This window comes from Pongo pygmaeus, chromosome X (genome assembly GCF_028885625.2).
Source record: "Pongo pygmaeus isolate AG05252 chromosome X, NHGRI_mPonPyg2-v2.0_pri, whole genome shotgun sequence".
NCBI lineage: Eukaryota > Metazoa > Chordata > Mammalia > Primates > Hominidae > Pongo > Pongo pygmaeus.
In genome coordinates this window covers 115,200,247-115,227,110 of record NC_072396.2, presented here as the reverse complement: position 1 = coordinate 115,227,110, position 26,864 = coordinate 115,200,247, and the positions used below count along the sequence as shown (strand labels likewise).

At 41.1% G+C, this 26,864-nt stretch overlaps 1 protein-coding gene across 2 annotated transcripts in view; it reads right to left on the bottom strand.

Moving 5' to 3' along the window:
- Positions 1-26,864, bottom strand: part of PAK3 (p21 (RAC1) activated kinase 3) — a 303,836-nt gene that overhangs the window by 243,693 nt on the left and 33,279 nt on the right. The window lies entirely within an intron of this gene.

Below are 26,864 nucleotides of genomic sequence, written 5' to 3'. Positions count from 1 at the left end.
TAGTTCAGACATACACTCACACAAATATCTCTCCTCTGAACCTGATTCTTGTCCTGTTCCTTTCAGGTCACTTGTCACTGCCATAAGTAAGATTGAGTGGCTTCTTAACGCTCTCTATCCCTTGCCACTGTTCCCATTCATCCTCCTACTACACATATCCCCTGCCTTCAGAATAAAAGCCCCAAATTCTTAGTTTGGCACTCTAAGCTCTCTCCACAACCTAGTATCAAAGATTACCTCCACTACTCTCAGTCCTATTGCCAGTGCTCCAAACAAATTTCCTGTTATATATGAAGAAAGCTTGCCAAACTGTCCTGGAGCACTTGCTATATGCCAGACACTGTGTTAGCTAGTTCATAGCATTATCTCATTTACTCTTTCTCCCAACCCAATATGATATAACACAGGTATGTTGTATTATTTTCATTTTACAGGTAGGAAAGCAGAGGCCAAGAGATGTTCAATAATTTGCCCAAAGTCAAGTGGCCAATAAGTTGCAGAGTCAGTATTTTAAGCTAAGCAGTCTCGTTGCAGAGTGTGTCCTCTCAACCTAGCCTGACTAAATAGTTTTGTGAAATTTGTTCTGGATTTTCATTCCTTCAAGTGTTTTTCATGATATTCTCTTCTTTGGAAATAACCCCTCCTACTCCACTGTGTCTGCTTGCTGAAATCTTGCCCAGCTCAAAGGACATCTCCTCCATGAAGTCATCCCTGATCTCCCACAGCTAAAATGTATTCCTCCTGGCTCTGTGTTCTTACAGCATTGGCTCTAACACTTATACTACTTATTGTAATGGTAGTTACCTGTGTGTAAGTTCCCTTCTCCCTCCCACCTCCAAGCTGTCCTAAAAGAAACTGAGCTCACTCTCACTATGGCCCTGTAATGCTGAAGCTGACAGACTGCCAGTCAGGGATGCCATTACCAAGGAGTGGTAGAGGTGGATAATGGAGTAGATAATCTCTAAGCTCCCTCCCAATTTGGAAGTTCTATAATCCTAGGTGGCAGTTTCCCCGAGGCGCAGGGACTTCACCTTCCACAGCACCAAGCCGAGTAGCTGGCATGTCTCTAGCGAACTGCTGAGCTGGCAAAACTACATTATCTTTGATGCAGATGAAGATCAACAAGAACTGGCTACACCCTCCCTCCCAGTCTCTGTGTATCTATCTGTGACTGTCATGTGTGTTTGAAGGTGACACTGTGCTGCAGGTGTGGCTCAAGGGCTGCAGTCCTTTCCACATTACTTCCCTATGAAGACTATCCTTTGCACTGTGCAAGTTGATGATCCACATGCATATTGATATCTGCAGCACTCAGTGCTTTGCTTGTCAGTCTAGACCAGTGGGTTTCAAGCTTCAGCATACATTAGAATCATCAAGAGGGCTTGTTACAGCACACCTTGTGGGGCCCCAGCCCCAGATGGTCCAGGGAAAGACCCAAGAATTGGCACTTCTAACAGGTTCCCAAGTGATGTTGATGTTGCAGGTCCCTAGGCTACACTGAGAACCACTGCTCCAGACAATAGCTTCACTCAAAAGGAGATGCCTTCTTTCTGACTGCTGCCCACTGAATGCGAGGGGCTAATGGGGGTGGGGCTGGAGGATGAGCACTGAACTGGGAGCCTGAAGACCAGAGTTCTACTGCAGCTGCTGGCTCTAGAGAACCGTGTGACCTTGGGCAAGTCTCAGCAGTGCTCTGCCTCTCTAGTTTCCTCACAGACACAAGGATGGGGTGAAGTGGGTGACTTCTATTCTGGGTAGTTCTAGAATTCAGAGTTTGTCCATTGCTCTTCATCCTAGCTCAGTCTTTCAAGTTGGGATGCCAGATAGCCCCTTAGCACCTCTTCAGACATCCAAGTACATCAGTCTGAGCTCCAGCTGCCCCACATGCTTGGGGGCCTTCTTAACAGTCATCCTTGTGTATGGAGCCCCAAAAGCAGAGCTGATGCCTTCCCTCTTGGAGATCTAAATCTGCCTTTTCAGAGCATGTGTGCCCTGCATCCCCTATTTTAAATGGTACTGTAGCACAGACCATAAGGACACGGAATTCTAGAGCCAATCTCCTGCATATAATTTTGGTTCTAACCACTTACTGTGCAACCTTGAGTAAGTTATTTAACATCTCTTAGCCTCACTTACCCCAACTTTAAAATGGAGATATCAACAGTACCTACTTCATGGTGTTATTATGAGGACTAAATGAAATAATACATGCAAGGCATTTATTATAGTGCCTGGCTCATAGTAAGTGCTCAAAATGGTAGCTGTTCTTTCTAAAAAGAGGGTAATGGCATCCTTCATAACACTAAACAAGTAAGGAACTAGAAAACACTATAGCTATAGATCTTTTAATTTCTTTTTTAAACCACATCATGGTACATAATCATAATTATTATCATAGTAATACCTTATACATATGCAGTATTTTACACTTTTCAGAATACTAAGCACTAAATCCTCTCATCCAGTCTTTATAATGTCATAAAGACAAGGCAAGCACTCTTGTGTGGACTGGTCAAAGATGTTCCTAAAACAACATTGCTGTCACCAAGCCTCCCATGAATTAGGCTGGCTCCTCCCATGTGGATATCTGCTTCTGCATAGTTGGTGAAGAGGAAGCATCCTCAGTCAAAGCTGCCAGCTGAGGAACCCTTAGGAAACCCCGCTGGTACCCGGCCTGTCTTTTGTAAGTATACATCAGGCCAGGGGGCTGCTTGCCAAGCAACATCATTGACTGCATACTGTTTAGTGCATGCATTACCAGGCCCCAAACATCCAAGTGATGCTACCTGAATAAGTTGAGAATTTTTGATAATAAACATAAGCCAAATCAAAAAGATGTTCTGGATTTTTCATCATTTCCGCTCATTAGTCCAAGAAAAATCAGCCCACCCGTTTGTGCTACCAATTACACTTCTCATGATTTTACACAGCACAAAATCAGGAAGATGTCACAGGCTGTGATACCAGTGCCACACTCAGCATTAATTATAGTTCAGTGCTTGGAGAGGAATAAAGCACAGGAGACTCAGAAACTTGTTATGGTGCTTAATAAGGATCTATTTACTCACCGGAAATTGGACAGTGATTCTAGACTTCAGCGATTTTACTTCCCTGCTCTTTCCTTCCCTTCATGTTTCTGTCATCTGTGACTTGGTTGGAAACAGAGGACAACAGCAGGCCTTCCATTTGATGTCCTTTGTTTGACTTCCCTAATCTTTCCTCTGTGTTCAGTCTCTTTCCGATACCTTTAAAACCACAGAATGCAGCAAACTGATTTTGCTCATTGGGTTTTAGCCACACTAGGCTTCCTGTGGTTCTTTAAACTGGGCAGGCATTCCATGCCCTCAGCACCTTGCATTTCCCTCGTACTGGTGTGCTCTACCTTGTGGCTCTTGCACCCTCTTCTTTAAAGGCTTTGTTCAAATGTCATCTCAGTGAGGCCTTCCACGACCATCCTACTTGAATACAGCCCCTCTACTCCTCATTCCTCTTTCCTACTTTGTCTCCATAACATCCATTGCCTGCTAATATACTAAATAATATCCCGATTGTTTTACTTATTGTTTCTCTCTCTCCCTCCCTTCTTCTATCTCTGGCTGTCAATTCCAGCACTTAAGCCCCAGGAGGGCAGGGTTAGTTTTAATTTTTTATTTTGAAATAATTTTAGACTTTATAGGAAAATTGTAAACATAGCACAGAGAGTTATCATATATACCCTTCACCCAGCTTCCTGTAATCTTAACACCTTACATAATAATACTAAGATTATTGAAACCAGGAAATTAACATTGATACAATAAGATTAACTCATCTACAGACCTTATTCACATGTTCCCAGTTTCTCTACTAATGTCCTATTCCTGTTCTAGGATCCAATCCAGGATCTCATATTGTATTTAGTTGCCATGCCTCGTTAGCCTCCTCTAAACTGTGATGCTTCCTCCACCTTTGTCTCTCGTGACAATTTGACAAGTCCAGGACAATTATTTTGTAGAGTTTCCCTCAATCAGGTTTTGTCTGCTTTTTTCTTATAGTTAGATTAAGGTAGTGCATTTTTTGGCAAGAATGTTATGGAAGTGATGTTGCGGAGGGTGGGTTTTTTTTTAATTGTTTTGGTCACTGCTATATCCCCAGTTGACTAAAACAGGACCTGACGCATGGTAGGCACTCAGTACTTGTGAAGACACAAAGCGACAAAACCAACAGGCATCCATATTCCTTTCTGGAAATGGAAAGATTATGTTCTGTGGGATATTAGGATTCTTGGGAATCTCTTTTGAAGAAGGGGAAGGTAATATGGTTGGGTATGGTAGGAGTTCTCTACCCAAAAGCAAAACAATAACAGGCAAAGGAACCCAAGTAGTATGTGCCCCAGTGAGAGGGAATATGGATATAACATTTGGATAATGCGATAGCAAGATTTTTTTTAAAAACTATTATATATTTATTTTTGAGACAGCGTCTTACTCTGTCACCCAAGTTGGAATGTAGTGGCGTGATCTTAGCTCACTGCAACCTTCGCCCCCTGGGTTCAAGCGATTCTCATGCCTCCCAAGTAGCTGGGATTACAGGCACCTGCCAACATGCCTGGCTAATTTTTGGATTTTTAGTGGAGACAGGGTTTCACCATGTTGGCCAGGCTGTTCTCAAACTCCTGACCTCAAGTGACCCACCTGCCTCGGCCTCCCAAAGTGCTGGGATTACAGACATGAGCCACTGCACCTGGCTTTTTTTTTTTTTTTTTTTTTACTTTTATAAAGAATAATACCACTACCACCACCACCACTCCCCCAATAAAACCCAGTACCTTGCATGTATAAATTAAATGGCTGAGTCTACAGGCCCTGAAGCCAGACTGCCTAGATTCACAATCTGGCTCTGGCTGAGCACTGAAGAACTCCGCAAAGTAAAGGAAGCGTTCTTTCCTCAGTCCCAAGGGGGTTTATCTATTCAAAACTTGCCGAGCACCTCCTATGTGCCAGCCTGGAGTGGGGCCATGCTATCTTTCTAGCAACAACTGAGTCATAGGCACCATGCAAGAGCCCCACTGGGCCAACCCATCACCTTAAATTGTGGGGATTGTGCAATGCAGCAACTGAGATGAGCCAGGTGCCAAAGCTTCCGGTCACTGCATGGGCATGCATTTCTTCTTCTTAAACTTTGGTTTAGCTGCTCCTTGGCCTGTGTTACATGAGGTTATTAACTACCCTCCAGCAAGCAGGAGCAGGCTGGGATGCCAGTGCAGCATGTGTCTCACCCATGTTCTGCATCACAGACAGACCAGGACCAGAGAATGTTGATGATGCAAAGGGGCATCGCTTTTAGCACACTCCTGGACTCTACACCTGGTTGCACCCGATTCTTACAGTCCAGCAGCCTGTCTGCTCCCTGGAACAAGTGACTACAGAGATATAACATGCCCTCTTAGCAAATGGAGTTGTGCCATGCCAACTCATTCACAAGCCGTCTGGGCCTGGGATAAGTTTGGTATGCCAGGAGTGTGGCAGGAATTACTAGAACTAAAGCCGAGGTGCTACTCAATTCACCTGCCACTCTATCCTGCTAGTATTTCTTGCTCAACTCATTGACATCCACTTTTGTTTATTTATTCATTTCTTCATTCATTTAATCATTCACCATTCAACAAAATTTATTGAGTGCTTGCTATGTGCTAGGGACCATAGAAGGTGCTGAAGATGCACAAGACAAAGTCCTTGCCCTCAATAAGCTTACATTCTAATGCAGGAGGCTGGATCTTTTAATTTGAATATTTTTTCTCCTACCTAAAAAAGTTAATAAACCCTCTTTAGACCCTAATCCCTCTTCCAGATACTGCTACTGCCCCATTGCTGTCCTCCTCATTTTACTAAAAACTTGAAGCATTTGTTTATACTTATATTCTCCAAATTGTCTCCTTCCCTTCTCTCTTGAACTCACTTTTATCACTGCTCTGCTCAAGATCACGTGACCTTTATGTTACAAAATTCAACAGCCAATTCTCAGTTCTCACCTTACTTGAGCTATCTGCAGTGCTTGACATAAGTGACCACTCTCTCTTCCTTGAATCACCTTCTCTTAGCTTCCAGGAACCACATTCTATTGGTTCTCTTCTTTCTTCTCTGGCTGCTTCTTTCCAGTCTCCTTTGCTTGTTGCACTTCAACCCAATCTTTAGACTTTGGAGTGGTTTAGGGCTCAGTCCTTGGACTTCTCTTTTCTACCTGAACTTATTCTCTAAGTGATCATTCAGTCTTATGACTCCCAAAGTTCTGACCCCAGTCCAGACCTCTCCTATGAACTCAAGGTTTGTATATTCAATTCTCTATTTGACATCTCCAGCTTGGATGTCTAATGGGCACCTGTCTTAGTCCATTTGGGATACTATAATGAAATACCATAAACTGGATCGTGCATGAACAATAGAAATGTATTTCTTACAGTTTCAGAGGCTAGAACATCCAAGATCAAGGTGCTGGTGGTGTCTGGTGAGGGCCCGCTTTCTCATAGACAGCATCTTCTTGCTGTGTCCTCACGTAGTGGAAGGAGTGAATGGTCACTCTCAGGCCTCTTTTATAAGGATACTAATCCCTTCCATTCATAGAGGCTTCACCCTGATGACCTAATCACCTCCCAAAGCTCTCACCTCCTAATACTATCACTTTGGGGGTTAGCATTTCAACATAGAAATTTTGGGGAGAACACAAATTTTAAGACCATAGCTGCACATCAAACTTATCAAGTTGAAAACTAATCCCTTGATATTTCCCCTAAAACCTACTTCTCCCACAGTTCTTCCCATCTCAGGTAAATAGCAACTCCATTATTATAGATGCTTAGGCTAAAAACCATGGCATCATCCTTGACTGGGTACTTTATCTCATGTCCTATTTATAGGTCTGTCAGCAAATCCTAAATACTCCATCTCTCAAAACACATACAGTTTGTGTCCATTTCTTATTGGTTCTCATATTATTGCCATTTCTATCATCCTTCTTCTAGCCCCCATCATGTCTCATGTGGATTATTACAGTAGTCTCCTAGGTGGTTCTTCTGCTTCCACTCTTTTCCCTCTTCAGTTTATTCTCAACATACCATATATAGTAAGCCTACTAAAATCTAAGTCAGATGAATTTACCCTCTGCTCTATGATACCCCTTCTTACTCAGTAAAAGCCAAAGCTCTTACAATAACCTTCAAAGTTTCAAACACCTGCCCCCCCCCCATTAAATTGCTGAATTTATCACCTACCACTCTTCCCCTTGTCTTCAAACCTCCAGCCATACTGGCCCCCTTGCTGTTCTTCAAACATACTAGGTATGATACAGTCTTAGGACCTTTGCACAGACTCTTCTTTGCCTTAAAAGTTCGGCATCCAAATAGCTGCAGATCTATATCTGTCACTTCTTTCAGGTCTTTACTCAAGATTTATCTGTCGAGGTCACTCTGTCTAAAGTGTTTCTCTCCTCCAAAAAGTTTATATCTCCACTGTCTAGTTTATTTTTCTCCCTAGCACTCATCATTCTCTAACATACTATATGTCTTAGTGTGCTTGGACTGCCATAACAAAATACTACAGACTGGGTGGCTTGAACAACAGACATTTATCCCTGACAGTTCTGGAGGCTGGAAGTCCAAGATCAAGGTGCCAGAAAGGTAAGTTTCATTCTGAGGCCTCTTTTCTTGGCTTGTAGACAGCCACCATCTCATTGTATGCTTATATGACTTCTTTGTGCATGTTGGATGGTGGTGGAAAGAGAGAGATAGAGATAGAGAGAGAGCAGGCTCTTTGGTGTCTCTTCTTATCAAGGCACTAATCCCATTAGATCAAAGCCCCACCCTCATGACCTCATCTAACCCTAACTGTATCCCAAAAGCCACATCTTCAGATACTATCATATTGGGTGTTAAGATGTCAACACAATAATTTGGTGGGGAAGACACAACCATTTAGTCTAGAACACTATACAAATTTCACTATATATTTTATTGATCTTGTTTATTGTCTGCCTCCTCCACTAGAATTGAAGTTTGATAATGGTTGGGATTTGTGTTTAGTATGTCCACTACTTTAATTTCCATGTTTTGAGTAGTGCCTGGCACATTTAGGGGTATAATAAATATTTACTAAATAAGTTGCTAAAATAAGCAAAATAATTACAGTTTGTGATAAGCACTAAGAATGAAATAAACAAGTTGACAGAACAAAGGCTGTCCACCTTGGCTACACATTAAACCCACTTGAGGAGCATTTAGAAATACAGATAGCTGAGTTCCATTCTCAGAAATTCTGATTTACTTTATCTAGAAGAGGCCTGGCCATTGTTTTGTTTTTTAATGCTCTCTGAGTGATTCTCAATTTGAAGCAAGCCCGAGAACCAATGAGTTTGAGAATAATGTGGGGACAAGAACCTACTTGAGACAGGGTGCACAGGGAAGGCTTTTCATGTTCTTCTGAGAAAGTATCATTGAAATGGAAACCTGAAGGACAAAAAGAAACATGGGGAAGTTGGGGCAAGGCTGGCATTCAATTGTTGGTAGAGGGTCAAAACAAGATTAAAAGCACTGAAGCAGGGATGAGCTTGGTGTATCCTCAGAACAGTAGATCAGCGCAGATGGTGCACAGGGGGCAAGGGGAAGAGTGTAACAGGATGAATGTGGAGAGATGCACAGGAGCCAGATTATTCAGGGTCTTCTACACCATGGGAAGGAAATATGAATTTATACTACATGCAATGGGAGCCATGGGAGGGTTTTGAGGAAGGAAATCATGCGATCAGATTTTTTATTTTCTAAAGATTGCTCTTGCTGCTGTGTAGAGGCATGAGTGAAAGCAGGAAAAAGCCTAGGAGACTGTTTTGGTAGTTTAAGAGGGACTCAACAGTGGTCTGGACTGGGCTGATGGCCTAATGTTGTTCCTTTCCATCTAGATAGCAGAGGCCTGAGAGTGGTACATGAATCCATTCTGCCCAGGTAAACATACACAACGCCACTGGTTTCTGAAAATCTTTCCAAAGCTAAGATTCTGTAGCTTGCTAATTCTGATCAGTGGCTCAGGGGTTGGAATATATATGCCATGACTTGCCCTAGAAAGGGGGTTCAGTTGATCTGTTAATGAGACAGTGCTTTCTAACTAGAAAACAATCCAATCAGAAAGGGGCTTAGATAAAGTGATGGTGGCATTCATTGACAGCACCTAAAGAGCCCTACTAACCCCCAGCACTGGTTCTTTTATGCTTTCTAGGGGAGAGGGGTAGGAGGAGGGAAGAGGACAAACACTGTGCTTTTGAAGGAACTTATTAATTAAAGGAGGAGATCAAGATGTAAACACAAATAGGAGTAACACAAGAGAGTAAGATAAGTATCCAAAGGAAGATATGAATACAATCAGTAATTGCCATCGTTTATTTAATACCCATTTTAGGCTGAGCACCGTGTTGTGTGCTTTGCATATGTTCTCATTTAATTTTCACAACAGTGGAGTAGGTAATATAATCACATATGGTAATTATGATAATAATAACAGCAAACGTTTGTTAAGCCAGGCACTGGGCTAGGTGTTTTAAAATATATAGGCATATCTTCATTCCATAGATGAGGATAACTAGGCCCAGAAAGGATAAATGACTTATCCAAAAATCACAGAGCTAGGTTCAACTGCCAAGCTCTGATATTCAAACATAGGTTCAACTCCCAAGCCCATGGTTTTAAAGTAGTCTGGGAATTCAGAGCAGATGGCTCCTACCTTGTTCTAGGAGGTACATGTGTGAAGGGAGGAAGAACCTGTGGAGGAATAAAGATGTGAACATGAAAAAGGAGGAGCTTATTCAGGGACCAGCAAGTGTCTTTGGTCAGGGCTGAGGGTGTATAACAAGGAATTGTGGCCCAATGGCAAGGCAGTTCTCCTCCTTTCTGCCCCTAACCACTTCACATGTGCCAAACAGGGGTTGCAGCCTCCTATGAAGCCTGTCTGTCCCTCAAGGCTTGATCTTGGGGTGCCTTGATCCCCTAAAAGCCCCTGGCAGCTCAAAAAGCTTCAAACACACTAGAAAGTAGGGCAAGTATAGATTTTCAAACTCAAACCATGATGATTAGTAATTTGGCCCCCTCATTAGTTCTTTCTTAGGTGGAAGCAGCCCTTTGGCATTTAGGACATTGACAACAATATCTGAAAAGGACAAGAGGATTGGAAATACAGCGAAGGCAACAACCAGCATCTAGCACAACATCTCATCAAGCCAGCAAAGACAATTCAACATGTAATACTGCTTGTAACGGCAAAAATTTGCCAATGATCTAAATGCCCATCAATATGAGATTGATGAGATAAATTATGAAACAGCCAAAGAAAAGAGCACTATATCATTGTTTAAAAGAAGGAGCTAAAACTGTACTTTCTGACAAGGACAGACGTTTCCAAAGGATTGTAAGTGAAAAGAGCAGGTCACGTAACAGTCTGTATATCATGATCCCAGTAAAACCCTAGATCTGTGTTTATATATGCATAAAACTGTCAATCATAGTTATCTAGTACAGTGTCAGTGCACAGAATTACAGAGGAAATTTCCCTTTGTATTTTGTACACTTATATATGCTGTTGACCTTTACAACAAGCCAATATCACCTTATAATTGGAAAAAACAATACTAGAATTTCCATTTTGCAAAACAAAAACATCCTATCTTAGATCACCTTCATCCATGCTATCTTTTGCAATGACAACATATCTTGGATTTAGCCATGCATTCGAATTTGTCTCATAACTTTCTCATGTGTGAACTAAAGCAAGATAGTAACATATTGATCAAGTTATAATACAGTCAAATGGATTGGCAATCCAGCAGAAGTTCTCCAGAGAAGGGCCACAAGACTTTTTCATTTTTATTAATAACTTAGGTGATACAAAAAATGTACTTACTGTGTTTGAAGACAACCCAAACCTGGCAGGGATGTCGGAATATGTTGAAGAACAAAATTGAGATTCAAAATAAGCTCAGATGGGTTGGAATACTGGGCTAAAATTTAAATGGTGAAATATAAATGAGATAAAGAAAAAAAATCATCAATTCAAATTTTGAAAGTCCATTTTGTGAGGCCGAAATAGGGGAAGTGTGGCTTCACAGCAACCCACATCAAACAAATAAACAAACTAAAAAAGATCAAGGGGCTTGAATTGACCCACAAGCACAATTTGAGCCAACAGCTTAATGTACCTAAATTATTTAGTTGCTAAAAACAGAGCACAATTTTAGATTGCATTAATCAAAGTACAGTTTCTAGATCCTAGAATATAATCATTGCACTGTAACCTCCTCTGTTCACTCCTGCAGTCTCCTGTTCAATTTTAGACATCACATTTTAAGAGTCACTAAGAAAGTGGAAAACCTCCAGAAGAGGGTTGCGAGATTCACAAAAGAAAACCATTATATAATAGGAGTTACTCTTGAAGGTAGAAGAGCAATAGGGCCTGTAAAGGAGAAACATTGGGGGATATGTAAGATATCCACCTGCCTTCAAATCTCAAGTGTTTTCCTACTGAAGGTATGTACTTATTCTGGGTTGCTCAGGTGATAGAACCAGGACTACTGCCACCCGGTGGTGAAAAGGAGGCAGATTTTCAGTAAACCCATCAAAAGGCTTTCTGACCTTGAGAAGGTCCTGCAAGAAGAGGCTGAGCAAGCTGATAAGGCAGTGATGGTTTTAGTCGAGGCGGAATGAACAGATGCCCGGTGGCAGAATTGCACTAAATGAGTCCCTTTCAGCTCTAAGAGATTACATCTTTTTCCCCTATTCTCCGTGCCATCAATTCCTCTCTGTATTGTCGCCCTCAGGATCAATAAGTCCACTCTCTGCAGTCTACAGAGTGGTAAGGAGAGTTCTGAGGAACGGTGGAGTTGCTGCCTCTTGTTTATTATTGCCCAGGATCTATGGGGTCAAAACCCACTGCTTATAGGAGGGCCAAATAGCTGATATAAGTCGGGTCATGTCCTTCACTGAAAAAGCTCCTCCGTGGCTTTCCATCTCACTCCCTGGAAACGGCAGTCAATGCCCTAAACAAGCTGGTCTCTGTGACCTCTCTGACCTCCCATCCCATTACTCTTCCCTTCATTCACTGCAACATGAGCTTCTTGGCAGTTTCGTAAATGCCAGGTATCCTCCTGATTCAAAGACTTTGCTCTTGCTGTTCTCTCTGCTCCCAGTGCTCTTCCCTGAGATACCTACATGACCCACTCCCCCACCTCCTTTAGGGCTGGATTCAAAAGATTACCTTCTTGGTGAGGCCTACCCTGATCACCCTCTAAAATTACAGGCTCTGCAGGGTTCACTCTCCAACCCTCCCTCACCACTCCTGACCATTTTACAACTCCTTATCACCCCATCTGAAGATTTTTTCCATAGTACTTAATATCACATAACACAATATTTTATATTTATTATTTTGTTTTCCATACTACCTCTATTGGGCTATAAATTCCTTAAATACAGAAATAATGCCTGTCCTGTGGTTTTTTTTTTTTTTTTTTTTCTTGTCGTATCTCAGCTTCTGGAGCACTGGCTAGCACACAGTAGTTACTTATTAAGTGTTTAATGAAATGCCTACTGCATCCCAAATCCATGCCATCTCCTGCAGTCTTGATTTTCTCAACAAAAGAAATTTTAAATTTAAGAACTGAAACCAAAAATAATAACAAGATGTGTCTTAGTAGTAAGATTTGGCATGATTGCCTATTTTTCTCAATTTTCTCATGTTTTAGTTATGCTGTCATATTACCTTAATGGTCAACTGGCCATAATAACTGTAGCAGCTAACATCTATTGAATGCTTATCATGTACCAGGCATGGTGATAAGTACTTTACTTGGATTAACTCATTTAATCCTCACAATAGCCCTTTTCAGTTGGCACTACTTATCATTCCCATTTTAAAGACCAGGAAATCGAGAAACGAGGAAGTGATGTGACTCGACCAAGGCTACACAACTAATATTAGACAGATTCCAAAGTCCATGTTATTGTCCCATAACTTCAGTATAAGATGAAAACTGGTGATGATGATGATAGCTAACATTTATTGAGTACTAATCATGTATCAGGTGCTATGCTAAACGTGTAACACACATCATGTAATTTAAAGCTGAGAAAAGCCCTATGAGGCAGAAATAATCATTATGATCATTTTATAGTATTAGGCCCTCCTGTAATGTAATTAACCAAACCTGTGCCCACACTTAACCTCTGCCTTGGTTTGTTTTCTTTTTCTTTTTTTCTTTCTTTTTTTTTTTTTTAGACGGGGTCTGGCTCTGCCATCCAGGCTGGAGTGCAGTGGTGCAATCTCAGTGGCTCACTGTAACCTCTGCCTCCAGGTTTCAAGCGATCCTCCCAGATCAGCCTCCTGAGTACCTGGGACTACAGGCCTGCACCACCACACCCAGCTAATTTTTGTGTATTTTGTAAAGATGAGGTTTTGCCATGTTGCCAATGGCTGGTCTCGAACTCCTGGGCTCAAGCAATATGCCTCCCTGAGCCTCCCAAATTGCTGGGATTACAGGCATGAACCACCGTGCCTGGCCCCACCTTGGCTTCATAGCAAGCATCCCTTGACTTTCTCTTTTGCATTTTAGGCCAGTGAAAAAGCTGGATAAGCAATAATCTAAGAGCCATTACTTGAACCCTCCTCTCCATGTAGATTAGACCTCCAGCATACGTAGTGATTTCAGCCCTTATTTGTGCTGTTGCCCCTGACCAGTAGAAGAATGTCCTTTTTTTTTTTCTACTCCTGCCAGCCTTAGCCTGTGAATTTTTTTTCCAAAGCTTAGTTTAAATGCAACTCCCTCCAGGAATCCTTCCATGGTCACCCCTTTCTACCACAATTTCTTTCTCTCATTCTACAGTCAATACATTTCCTTCAGCCCTGGTCTCTAGCTTTGCAGTTCTGGCTGTCTTCCCACTCAGCTGTGACCCTTCTTCTCAGGTAAACTATAAACTCATGGAGGCACATAGGCCTATGCTTCTTGGCATGCCCTGCATAAATGGTACGTTCACTGGCACATAGTAGGTGCTTAATCATTATTTTGCTGATTTAATGATACTATACCCTCATCGTTGTAAAATATTTATCTGTTTCCAAGGTGCTCTTATACATATCATCTCACTTTAGCCTCACAGCAGCTCTGAGACACAAGAGAGACAGATCTTATTTATCTCATTTTTACAGTTAAGGAAATTGAGGGCCGGAGAGGCTAAATAAGTTGTCTCAGGTCACACATCTGAGAATTGAGCCCAGCTGTCTGGACTTTGAGCCCCAGATTCTTTGCATTAGACCACACCGACTCTATGACTCTACCGGAAGGCACCGCTGTCTGGGAGAAATGATAATAACATTCCTATAAAGACCTTGTCTTGATTCTATCACTGGAGCAAAAGCAATAAAGAGTGCCAAGAGGCAATATCCTCAGTTGAGATTGGGAAGGCAGGTAAATTCATACACTCTGGTGAGAAGTGCCTGGGGATTATCAGATGGGTAGTGATGCCTCTGTTATATTCTTTAGGAGGAGGGGACTGAAGACTGAAAGCTGTCCTCTACACAGAGCAGATTAACTCAACCCTCAGCAGAAGGGAGGCAGCCAGCATGGTGAATATGACAGAGCAACTAGGAGGCAGGAAAGCTGAGTTCGAGATCCAGTTCTGCGACAAGCCAGCTGTGTGATAATGCAGAAGATACCTAATCTTTCTGAGGCTGTACTTCCTCATTAGAAGCTGCCAATTTACAAGGCTTCTCATAGCACCAGTGTTCTACAAATCTATGACACAGATCACAATAGGGTGAGCCTTGGACTCTATCTGGATCACAAACATATTTTCTTTGGTGCAAATAGTGTTTAAATTTTCTATGAACTGGTAACCAACATTGAAAAATTAGAAGATTTTACATGAATATTCAGATGTCCAAGCTCTCTAGAAAAATCAAAATATCTGGCAGCACTAAAAATTGGAAAACTTCACATAAAATTTGATTTTCAATCTTCCTAGAAAAAAAATATCTGGGCACATGGGATTATTTTCATTATCTGTTTATTATTTAAAATATACTACGTTAAGTTGTATGATAAGTACCATCAGGAAAATACAAAGTCAGGTAGGAGATGAAGACTTTTGAAATGGTAAGAGTAGTAGGATCCTGCAAGGCCTAGAGTATCACAGAGGGTAGACACAGAAGGCCTCACTGGCAAAGTGACCACATTCCCACAGGACCATAATGAACTGGAACCCAGAAATAGCTGCTCCCTTTAGACAGAGCATGTGGATGAAAGGTTAGGGGTGCTAACATCTTCAACATATCAAGTCAGGACTGAAAAGATGATGCAGGTTGATGTGACCGGAAGGATAGTTTTAAGCTAATTATTTGATTTTACAGAGGCAACAAGAGTTTCAAATGGTAAAATCAACATCAAAGTCTGGGAGAAGGAAAGGAGGAGCAGATGTTTGGACAAGAGCTTGGCACACTTATACAAAGCCCTCACTAACCAAGAGCAGCTAAACATCCCATAAACCCAGATGCATTTTCTGTCTAATGGGGTCAATGCAATTAGCCTGATACCTGCAGCCGCCTCCCTAACTTGCCCTTACATCTCAGGCCAGGGCCATTACATGATATTAGAACTGATTCTAATTAGAGAACCACCAACTCTGTTGATCCAAGAATAGCATGGGAGAGATGGGGAGAAAGGAGAAATGAATCCTACTCCATTCTCTTGTTGGTCATTTCTTGTCTTACCTGAGACTTGACAGATTAATTCTCTGGATGCCAGTTTCTCCAAATAAGAAATGAGTATTTCAAATAATTTTGTCCAATGTCAGGGTATCTACAGTGAGGGTAAGTATTGCTTCATGAAATGTTTGCATGTATATATATACACATACACACAAATGATGTATATACAACTATATTATAAATGATAAATATAACTGTCTTTATATTTAAAATTATATGTAATTATAAACACTTTATAACTCAATATTTACCCTTACTGTGTGCAGTGTACCCTGTTATTTCCCATTCCGTTCCTGTGTGTGTGTTTAATGCTGGTCACTATCCATTAAATTGATTTTCTGAGCAGTGGGTAACAATTGGCAGCTTGAAAAACAGTGCTCTACACCAGTGGTTTCCAAATTGGACCCACATCAGAATACCGTGGAGTCCTTGTTAAACACATGTTCTTGTTCTCCATTCCAAACCTGTGGAATCAGAATTTCTTTAGGGCAAGGCCCAGGAATCTGTATGTTTTAACAAGGACTAGCTGTGCACTGACATTAAGGAATCACGGTTATTCTCAGCACACAGATGCAAATAACATCAAAAAGAATTATTATCAAATGCATACTCCACACCAGTGCTTCAGCATAATAGCTTTCATTTATTATCTCACTTAAATTCCCACAACAACCCCACTTTAGAGATGAGGAAACTGAAGCTCAGAGGTTCGATAAGCTGCTGGAAGACATACCCGGGGAGATTAATGAAGGAGCAGGGCTGTGATTTGTGAGGGGTCTGTTTGAGCCCAGTGTTCAACCTGCATTGACTCTTCCAACAATTCTTCTTTCTGCAGCTCCAGAGGCCTTGGACCTATCCTGGAATATTCTATACCAAGTCAAATTCCAGATCAGATACCCAAATCCCAGGTCAACCACCAGAGGCAAAGAGCAGAAATAAAACAATGACAATAAAAATATTTTGTACTAATATTAGGTTTTTACTGTTTCCAAAGCATATATGGGTCTATTTTCTCTACATTTATACCTTTCAATCATTCTGTGAAGCATGAGGGGTAAATGAAAAAACAGAGACCCAAAAAGGGGAAGCAACTTACTCCAGGTCTCACAGCAAGTTCACAGCCAGGCTGCCACACTCTGACTCCCTCTGGCAGGGTCTAATACTGCAATTGGGCTGCCTTTCTCCAGGGCTCACAGCTCCAACACATTTTAGGTCTAGTTCCCTTTAAGGGAGAAGAGGAAGGGATGGGTTGCTTTCTGCCTCCTTCCCCATAGGATTTACCATCAAGTTCAGAAATGAACACACTCTCCATCCACACTGCCTGAGGGACAGGTTGCCCCGACTTCCACAAGGCTGTGCTGAGAACTGGCTGCATTTCTATTTTTGCCATGCAATTTGTAAGAAGCTTTGCACTATGCTTCAAAGAAAAATAATGGATTCCATGATGAAAAGAAAAAGCTCCATCCCTCCCACAGAGGTTAAATGCCACCAGCCACTAGTGAAACAGCCTTGGGAAGTCTCTGCTGAGCAAAATGTTGAGAGCCCACAGAAAACCTAGGCAGTGGACTGGACCAATCTTTGCCAATGGTAGAAAGGGTCTGAAAGGATGAATGGCCCTCATTTAGCCTTCTTGGCTGAGACCCTCCCTCTTTTGGGAACATCCCTCTGTTTCTGCCGCAGACTGTGGTGTTTGTAGTGTGTATATGTTTATGTGACAAATTACTAGTTATTTATCAAATACTGTATTGATTCTAACATTTTTCACCCCTTTCCTTTTAGAATACAGAACTTTCCATCGCTCCCCTTAACAGCTCCTGAAGCAAACCTCCCACTCATGCAACACATGAATGGACACACACACACACACACACACACGTGTACACTTGGTGAAAATGAAAGCAAGACACCTTTCTCTTGGCCCCAGTCTCCCTATCTAGAAAGTGTGAATGAGTTGAACCTGATATTCTATTAGGTTCCTTCTCTGGTTCTAAGAATCTGATAAAATAGTGGGGAAAGCATTTAATACAGCCCATGAATTTGTGATTCAGGCTCTGAGCATGAAGGGGTAAACTGGCCTCAAATTGTGTTTTCAATGGTTGTCTTTTGTTAAAGGGAATCATAAAGTGAGATAAAGAACAGTAATTTCTGTTACGCCCATGAGCATGCTAACATCTTAACAATGAGGATTACGCTGTGTTTTCCCTCTCTTGTTTTATTTTTCATTCTCTTTATGCATAGTCAGGGCTGCAAAGACTGCCTAGTCAGTTGTCTCTTCCCTCCATGTCAATTTCTCTTCCCACGTGAAGGTGGCAGATACAATCCAGCCCTGTAATAGCTAAGGTTTCAGCGCTGTAGAGCTTCAAGCTAATGCCATTCTCACCTCAGAGGTAGTGCTTCATGTGATGTCAGAAAGATTCCAAGAGGTGTTAAATTTGCTTTGTGGTTGCAACTCTCTTTTAGTTTGGTGAGGCTGGCTTAGAATTTGATGGTTTTATTGATTTCAGTATCAAGATAGTACAGGATATCTCAGCTTTTAAATTTATATTGTCAATCATCGAAGTGGCTCCTACCCTATGGGGACACTAACTAGACCTACACTCACTTCGGCTTGCCAATGTAGTACATGGCTCTTTTCTACTTGCTCCTCAGGGCTGGATTCAAGATTATGAGATTGAAGAGAAGCCAGGAGGTAGAGGGATAATCCTAGGGTGGTTTGAAAATGAAATCAGTGGAAATGAGACTGTTCTCATTCTCACACAACACAAAAGAAAGCTTTGAATCGAACTGCCTGTGTCTGCATCCAAGTCACTCAGTCACCTGGGTTTCAGTTTGCTCATCATCAAATGTGGATAATTCTATACCAGGAAATACCTTATAAGGTTACTGTGGAGATTAAATGAGAAAAAAGCCTAGAGCAATGCCCAGCACATGCTAATATCTCAATAAGTGCTGGTTATACTGATTATTATTCCTCCTGACCAAACTGGTCTTGCAACTTTCTGATGTTTAACAACCTTGCATTTTCTGGCCTTCTCATTTCACCAGAGGATCTCAAAGCACACTAGAGATGAGGCTAAGCTGAGGTTCATCTTAGAGCCAATGAGTGGGATAGGGAGCAAAATTGCTCATTTTCCTGTTCCCTTATTTATTCACTCAGCAAATACTTACTGACCACCTATTAAATGCCAGGAACTGTGCTAGGTGATGAAGACATAATAATGAACAAGACAAAGTCCCTGCTTAACAGGGTTAACACTCTAGAAGCAGGGAGGTAGGAGGAAGGGGGAGGCAGATAAACAAGAAATACAATGATATGTGCTTGGCGAACTCAAGGGACAGAAAATCAGTGTGGGTGGGGTTTGGAACAGTCATGAGAGGGAGGGTGATATGAGATGAGGTTGCAGAGGAAGGCAGGGGTCAGATCATTCAAGCTCTGTAGGCCATCTAAGGAGTTTTATCTTTATCCTAAAAACATTAAAATATAAGTGGAAGGCTTTAAGCAAAGGATCAACATACTCAAGTGTTCGTTAAAGTTCTTTTTTTTTTTTTTTCTCAGCTCACTGCAGCCTCCATCTCCAGGGCTCAAGCGGTCCTCTCACCTTAGCCTCCTGAGTAGGTGGGACTACAGGTGTGCACCAACACGCCTGGCTAATTTTTGTATTTTTAGTAGAGATGGGGTTTCACCACATGGCCCAGGCTGGTCTCAAACTCCTGGGCTCAAGCGATTTGCCCGCCTTGACCTCCCAAAGTGCTGGAATTACAGTCTTGAACCCCTGTACCCAGCCTGTTTGTTAAAGTTCTTAGCGACTGTTATATAGAGTAGAGATTGGTTGGAGTTGAGATTTGGCGGGGGCGGGGGGGGGGTGGTGGCGTAAGGCTGCCACTATCTGATACAGTGTCTGTGTGAATCACAAAAAAGACACCCCTTCCTCATTTTAAAAATGACAACAAAAAATTATGTTAGTCTTTTCGTGTACTACCTAAACAAATTTAAGTCCTGCCCAAGAAAGTTTTCCAGTCATGGTGGGCAGCAGCCTGTGTTGTGAGCACTCACATTATTCCTCTCACTCATGCATTTCTTGTCACTGGAATAGATGCACCATCAACAACGCTTTGCACCCCACTGTTCTATCCCCTCTCCAGATGAGGCGGCTGGAAGTGGGAGGGATGGGACTTCAGCCTGTGAGGGCAATAGGTAGTAGAGAGAGAAGTAAACTCAGGGGACACCCAGGGCTTGGGTAGGATAGAGTCCACTTGTGTGTGCCACTGAGTGTGTACATTTATGGATGTATATGTGTGTGTGTATGATTGTGCTTTCCTGAGTCTATGCAAGGCCATGTGCACTGGTACAGTTTTAAGTAGGAGCAGGCTCTCTTCCGCTGTTCTCAGACTTAGAGCCAAGAAGCCCAGAATGTCTGCACCCATCTGCACAATCTTATGTAAGTATGTATGTGTCTGTGATATAAATGGCACACCCATAGCTATGGTGCCCTTGTGTAGTATACAACCTGAACATCCATACATGGAAGGCCTGGCAGTAAGAGTGGAAGCAAGTAGATTATTTAGGGGGCTGTTGCAGTGGTTTGGGAAAGAGATGATGGTGGCTCACACTAGCTAATGGCTGAGGAGGTGGTGAAAAGTGATGAAATTCAGTAAATATTTTGAAGGTAAATGAACAGGATTTGCTGATGACTAGGATGTGATGTGTAAGGGAACAAGAAGAACTCAGGATAACCACCAGGAGTTTGACTTAAGCAACCAGGTGAGCGGTAGTGCCATTTACCGAGTGGGGTTGACTGGAAGAGGAATGTATTTGCAGAAAAAAATCACAAATTCTGCTTTTGGCAGCTTGTATCAACTCCAGCTGCCCACCTATGCTGGCAGATCAATCAGTCTCTGTATCTTAAGCTTCTCCTCACTGAGGATCTTAAAGCACTTTATGCGTGGGGGGCTCTGGAAAATTGGTAATCCCTGATACTTATCTTCACCTCAGCAGTTTTCTTTCTGTACCTTCTTTGACTTGAGAGGAAATAATAATTTTACTTTGTTCCTGCCAGTTTCTCAAGATTTCTCTCTCTCTCTCACACACACACACACATGCAGACATACACACACATGCACACAAACACACACATCCTCTCTCTCTCTCTCTCTCTGTCTTTATCTTACCATTTCCAAATGTCCTTTTCTAAGATTGCTTTTTGTCAAAACCCCAAAACCTTTCTTTTTGGGGAGTACACCTTTATTCAAGGACAGGGATTCTCCATCTTCCAATACCAGGCAGCCCAGATCGCCATCACTCTACCCAAACCCTCTCCTCAGTAGAGGAAAAAGGTACTTGGAGCATGAAACAGAGCCAAGTGAGCTGAGAAAATGAACCAAGTGCTGAGAAATTAAAGAAGGTAATGCTGACTAGGGGAAAAAGTGAATTAATCAGGAAATCTTAAGGTCATTGTAATCTCTTTGATTGCATTAACATCTAATAGCAGAAGACTGCAGATTGATTACTGCTTCAGCAGGAGGGATCAAATGTAAGCTAGGAGTGTGGTGCCCAGAGCTACATCTTCTGTAGGGAAAGTCAGTGCCAGCAGGTGAAGCTAAATCTCCTCACTCCAGGCACATTGACTTAGAACCCACTGCCTTTTTAGACATGCATCAGGCAGCCTAGGCACCAAGAACCTTTCATAAATACAAATCATCCCCTTGTGCACAGTGCCCATCACTCACACTAGATCATGCCATCCCACTTCCTCCAGTGTTTCTCAGAATGGCCTAGGAAAGGCTTCGGAGGAATGAATCATCACTGATTATCTAGATGAGTCTTTGGGGTCTGCCCATGCTCCATCAGCCACAGCTCCAGCTTTCCCTTCCTAGAGCTCCTTGTGCTTTTCTCTTCATCTGCCCGTATTGACAGAAAAAGAAAAAGTTCACCCTTTTCAGTAACAGGTTGTGGACCTGCCCTCCATAAGCAAAAGATGCCATGCTATGGTCGCCTTGCCTCATTCCCACCAGCAAAACAAAACAAAACAAAACACACAGTGATCTGAATTGTCAGGGTTCTTTTCGGGAGAAGGCTGCCTACTGCAGAAAACCACATGAAAGGAAACAACAGTAACAATCATAACCTCAATTTCTTCAGCTCAACCTATGTTCCAGGCGATGAGCTAAGTGCTTTATATATAGGTTATCTCATTTAGTCCTCACCACAAGGCAGGTATGATTAGTGTCACCATTTCATAGCTGAATAAAAGAAAAGCAGAGGTTCAGAGAGGTTTAGGCACTTGTTCAGCGTCACAGAGCCAGGCATGAGCAAAGCCAGGATTTAAACCTAGATCTGTCTGTCTTCAGTGCAAGTCCTCACAACCAACTTGGTGTGCAAGAGTGGACCCAAATATATCGTTCTATTTTCAGCCTCTTTCTTCCCTTTACAACAGGGATTCCAAATACATCCAAAACAATGGTGATGCCTCCCAAACCTCTGGCTCCAGCCCTGACCTCTCTGTTCAGCTTCAATCCTTAACCAATTCCTTTCCACTAGATAGTTCCCTTTCACTCATGTCCTCTGTTCACTCAAGCTCAGAATTGCTAAAACATCATTTTTTTTCTCCCACCCAGCTCTCCCTCTATTTGCTTCTTTCTGCCAGCATTATCCCAATTTCTAGGCTCCCAACTTCAGAATCATCCCCAACTCTTCTCTCTCTACCCATATCTAGCCAAGGAAAACACCATATTGTGGCAATTTTCTCTCCATAATGTCTCCTGAATCTACTCTTTTTTCCCACTTCAAATTCTTCTTACACACCATTGGCCTCACTTTTAAAAAACGCACAAATTTATTTTTGTACAGTTTCTGTGGATCAGAAGTACAGGCACAGTATGCCTGAATCTTCTACTTAGAGTCTCATTGCATTGAAATCAAGGTGTTGGCCAGGGTTGTGATTTTCATCTGAAGCTCTGTTAGTAGAAAGTATAAATGTATAGTACAAGGAATTTCCACCTACTCCTCACTCAGATTCCCAAAATGTTAACCTTTGCAACATTTTCTTTATCCTTTTCCCTTTTTCTGTACACACACATGCACACACACACACAAACACACACACTATTTTTTTCTCAATCATTTGAGAGTAAGATGGAGATCATGCCCCTTTATCTTTAAATACTTTAGTTCATGTTTCTAAAAATCAAGAGCATTCTCTTACATAACCACAAGACAATTATCAAAATCAGGAAATTAATATTCATGCAACATTATGATCTAATCTAAAAACCTCTTTCAAATGTCACCAATTATCCCAATGTCAACCTTTAGAACAAAAGGTCAAAAATTATTTGGTAAAGGATCCAAATATGAATGAATTCTTAACTTTAGTTTCCATATCTCTTCAGTCTCCTTTAATTGGAAACAGTTTCTCAGTTTTTCTTATCTTTCATGACCTTGATATTTTTGAAGAATATACTGGCCTCTGATTTTTGCTGTACCTCACCTCACTGGAGTGTTGGAGCTCAGAAAACAGTACCCCAAAATGAAGGCCTCAGAAGCAAATGTTATTCTCTGAACCTTCTCCTTCCCTCTTGTCTCTCAATCCCATCCTCCCTGGAGGCTAGCCACAGAAACTAGAATCTCTTTTCCCTAAGACGAGTGATAGAAACTGACCCCTTCTCCCCAAATCCAGCCATGAAACCTAAAAATATTACTCTAACTTTCCCTCTGTCTTTCTGTGTATAAACTAACCACAAAGAAATGATCTGACCTACCTTTTTTGACTGCAGGTCATAAGATCTCTGTTCCAGAGAGGGTCATGCCCCACACCCAGAAGAAAGGAATTCATGTTCAGAGAGGCCTAGAAGAATCTAGACAGAGAGGCTTTGATGTATTTCCCCACTGAGTCTATTGCATTGGATTATGCTCTTTATGTCTAATCATATTTCTACATGACTGTCCATACTTTTTTGACCTAAGCATAAAATGGAAAATTTTCCCTGTATCTTTGGGTCTTCATTCTGAAGGCTCTCATGTACACGCATGTTAAATAAATGTGTATGTCGTTTCTCCTATCCATCTGCCTTTTATGAGTTGATTTTTCAGGGAACTTTCAGAAGGCCAAGGGGAAAGTTATCCCTTGGACCCTACAATAGACAGAAAAGCAGAATATTCCATGACTTCCCTACTACAGAATCATAGAATTTGGAATGGACCTTAAAATGAACTACTCCATTAGGTCCCAAACTGTTGTCATGCACTCCTCAATATTTTGGTCATACAATTTTCCCAATATTTTTCTTTGAATTAGATAATTACTGTGGTAGGGAGAATTTTAACTATGACCCCCAAATGACCCTTGCTTCTGTATAATCCCCTCCCCTCTGAGTGTGGGTGGAACCTATCAACATGATGAGAAATTACTCCAATGATTATGTTACATTACATGGCAAAACAGATTATCTGAGTGTGTGTAATCTCATCATAGGAACCCTTTAATAACATGGCTTTCTCTGACTGATAAGCGGAAGAGGAAGTCAGGGAGTTTGAGGCATGAGAATATTTTGACATGCGAGATTGCTAGTTGATGGTTTTGAGGATGGAGTGGGTCACTAAGGAGGAATTCAAGTGGCTTCTAAGAGCAGAATGTGACTGTTAGCAGACAATCAGCAAGGAAATGGGGACTTCAAATCTACAACCCAAAGAAACTGAATTCTGCCTACACCTGAATGAGCTTGGAAGTAGATTCATCTACAGAACCTCCAGATACGAGTCTAGCCCAGCTGACACTTTAAACAGAAAGCCCTGTCAAGTCTGCCAGGACTTCTAACCTACAGATCAGAATGAAAATGAAGATGCAACATACCAAAATGTGTGAGACACTGCTAAAGCAGTGCTGAGAGGGAAATTTACAGCACTCAATGCATATATTAGAAAAGAGGAAAAGTCTTGAATCAGTAATCAAGCTCCCAACTCAAGAAACTGGAAAATGAAAAACAACATAAACTCAAAGTAAATAGAAGGAATAAATTAATAAATATATGAGCAGAAATCAGTGAAGTTGAAAAGAGAAAAGTAGGCTGGGTGCAGTGGCTCACGCCTGTAATCCCAGCACTTTGGGAGGCCAAGGCCAGATCATGAGGTCAGGAGATCGAGACCATCCTGGCTAACACGGTGAAACCCCGTCTCTACTAAAAATACAAAAAATTAGCCAGGCAAGGTGGCGGCGCCCATAGTCTCAGCTACTCCAGAGGCTGAGGCAGAAGAATGGCATGAACCTGAGAGGCAGAGCTTGCAGTGGGCCGAGATGGCGCCACTGCACTCCAGCCTGGGTGACAGTGCCAGACTCCGTCAAAAAAAAAAAAAAAAAAAGAAAAAAAGAAAAGTAACAGAGAAAATGAATAAAACAAGAGCTGGTTTCGAAAAGATCAAGAAAATTGACTGAATTGATCCTTCAAGACTAATAAAGGAAAAGAGAGAAGACACAAATTACCAACATCTGAATGAAAATATCACTGCAGACCCTATAAACATTATAAGGATAAAATGGAGTAGTACAAGCAATTCTATACACATTCATTTGACAATGTAGATGAAATGAATCATTTTTTGAAATGCATAATGTATCACAAATCAGCCAATATAAAATAGATAATTTGAATAGACCTATAACTTTTGAGAAAACTGAATTTGTAATTTCAAAGCCCCCAACAAGGTTTCCAAGATCAGAAGTTTTCACTGAGGAATTCTACCAAATATTCAAAGAAGAATTAACATCAATTCTCAACAATGTCTTCCAGAAAGTGGAAAGGGGAGAAAGAACACTTTCCAATTCACTTTGGAGGCTAGTATTTATTCTCTGATAACAAAACCCAACAAAGACAGTACAAAAGAAAGAAGGAAAGAAAGACAGAGAGAAAGAGAGAGAGAAGGAAAGAAGAAAGAAAAAGACAGAAAGAAAGAAAGAAAGAAAAAGGAAGGAAGGAAGGAAGGAAGGAAGGGAGAGAGAGAGAGAAAGAACGAAAGAAAAAAGGAAGAAGAAAGAAAGGAAGAAAGAAAGAAAAAGAAAGAAGGCACAAACCAATATCCTTCATAAATATGATTCAAAAATTCTTAACAAAATATTAGTCAATAGAATTCAGCATTATTTGAAAAGAATTATACATCATGACCAACTACGGTTTATTCCATGGATGCAAAGTTAGTTCAATATTACAAAATCAATCATTGTAATCCACCATATCAATAGGTTAAATAAGAAAAATAATATAATCTTATCAATTGATGCAGGAAAGCAATTGATAAAATCTAACATTCATTCCTGACAATAAAAAAAACAAACCAAACCTACCTTTCAGAAAACTAGGAGTAGAGGGGGGACTGCCTTAAAACAAACAAACAAATAAAAAACAAAAACAAAAAAATAGCCAATTGAAACCAATAACAAACAAAAGAGGATTACACAATTATAACCTACTGGGATTCATCCCAGGAATTCAAAGTTGTTTTAACATGTACAAAATCAATTAATGTAATATACCACTTCAATACCATAAAGGACAAAACCACATGATCATTTCAATAGACACAGAGAAAGACATTTTACAAAATTTAACACCCTTTTATGATAAAGCACTCAACAAGCTACAGATAGGAAGGAAATTCCTCAACGTGGTAAAGAGCATCTATGAAAAACCCACAGCTAACGTCATAATTAATAGTGAAAGACTAAAAGATTTCCCCCTAAGATTAGGAACACCTTTGTCGTTTCTAGTCAACATTGTATTGGAGGCTCTAGCCAGGACAATTATGCAAGAAAATGAAATAAAAGCCACCCTGATTGGAAAGAAAGAATTTAAATAATCTCTAATTGCAGATGACATGACCAGTGTCCAGAAAATCCTGAGGAGTCCGCTAAAAATAATTAAAACTAATAAACAAGTTAAATAGGGTTGCAGGGTACAAGATCATTATACAAAATATCAATTTTATTTGTACACAGTAGCAGTAAGCAAACCAAAAATGAAATTAAGAAATTGATTCCATTTACAATAGCATCAAAAAATGAAATATTTAGGAATAAATTTAACAAAATAAGTAGAAAACTTATAAAA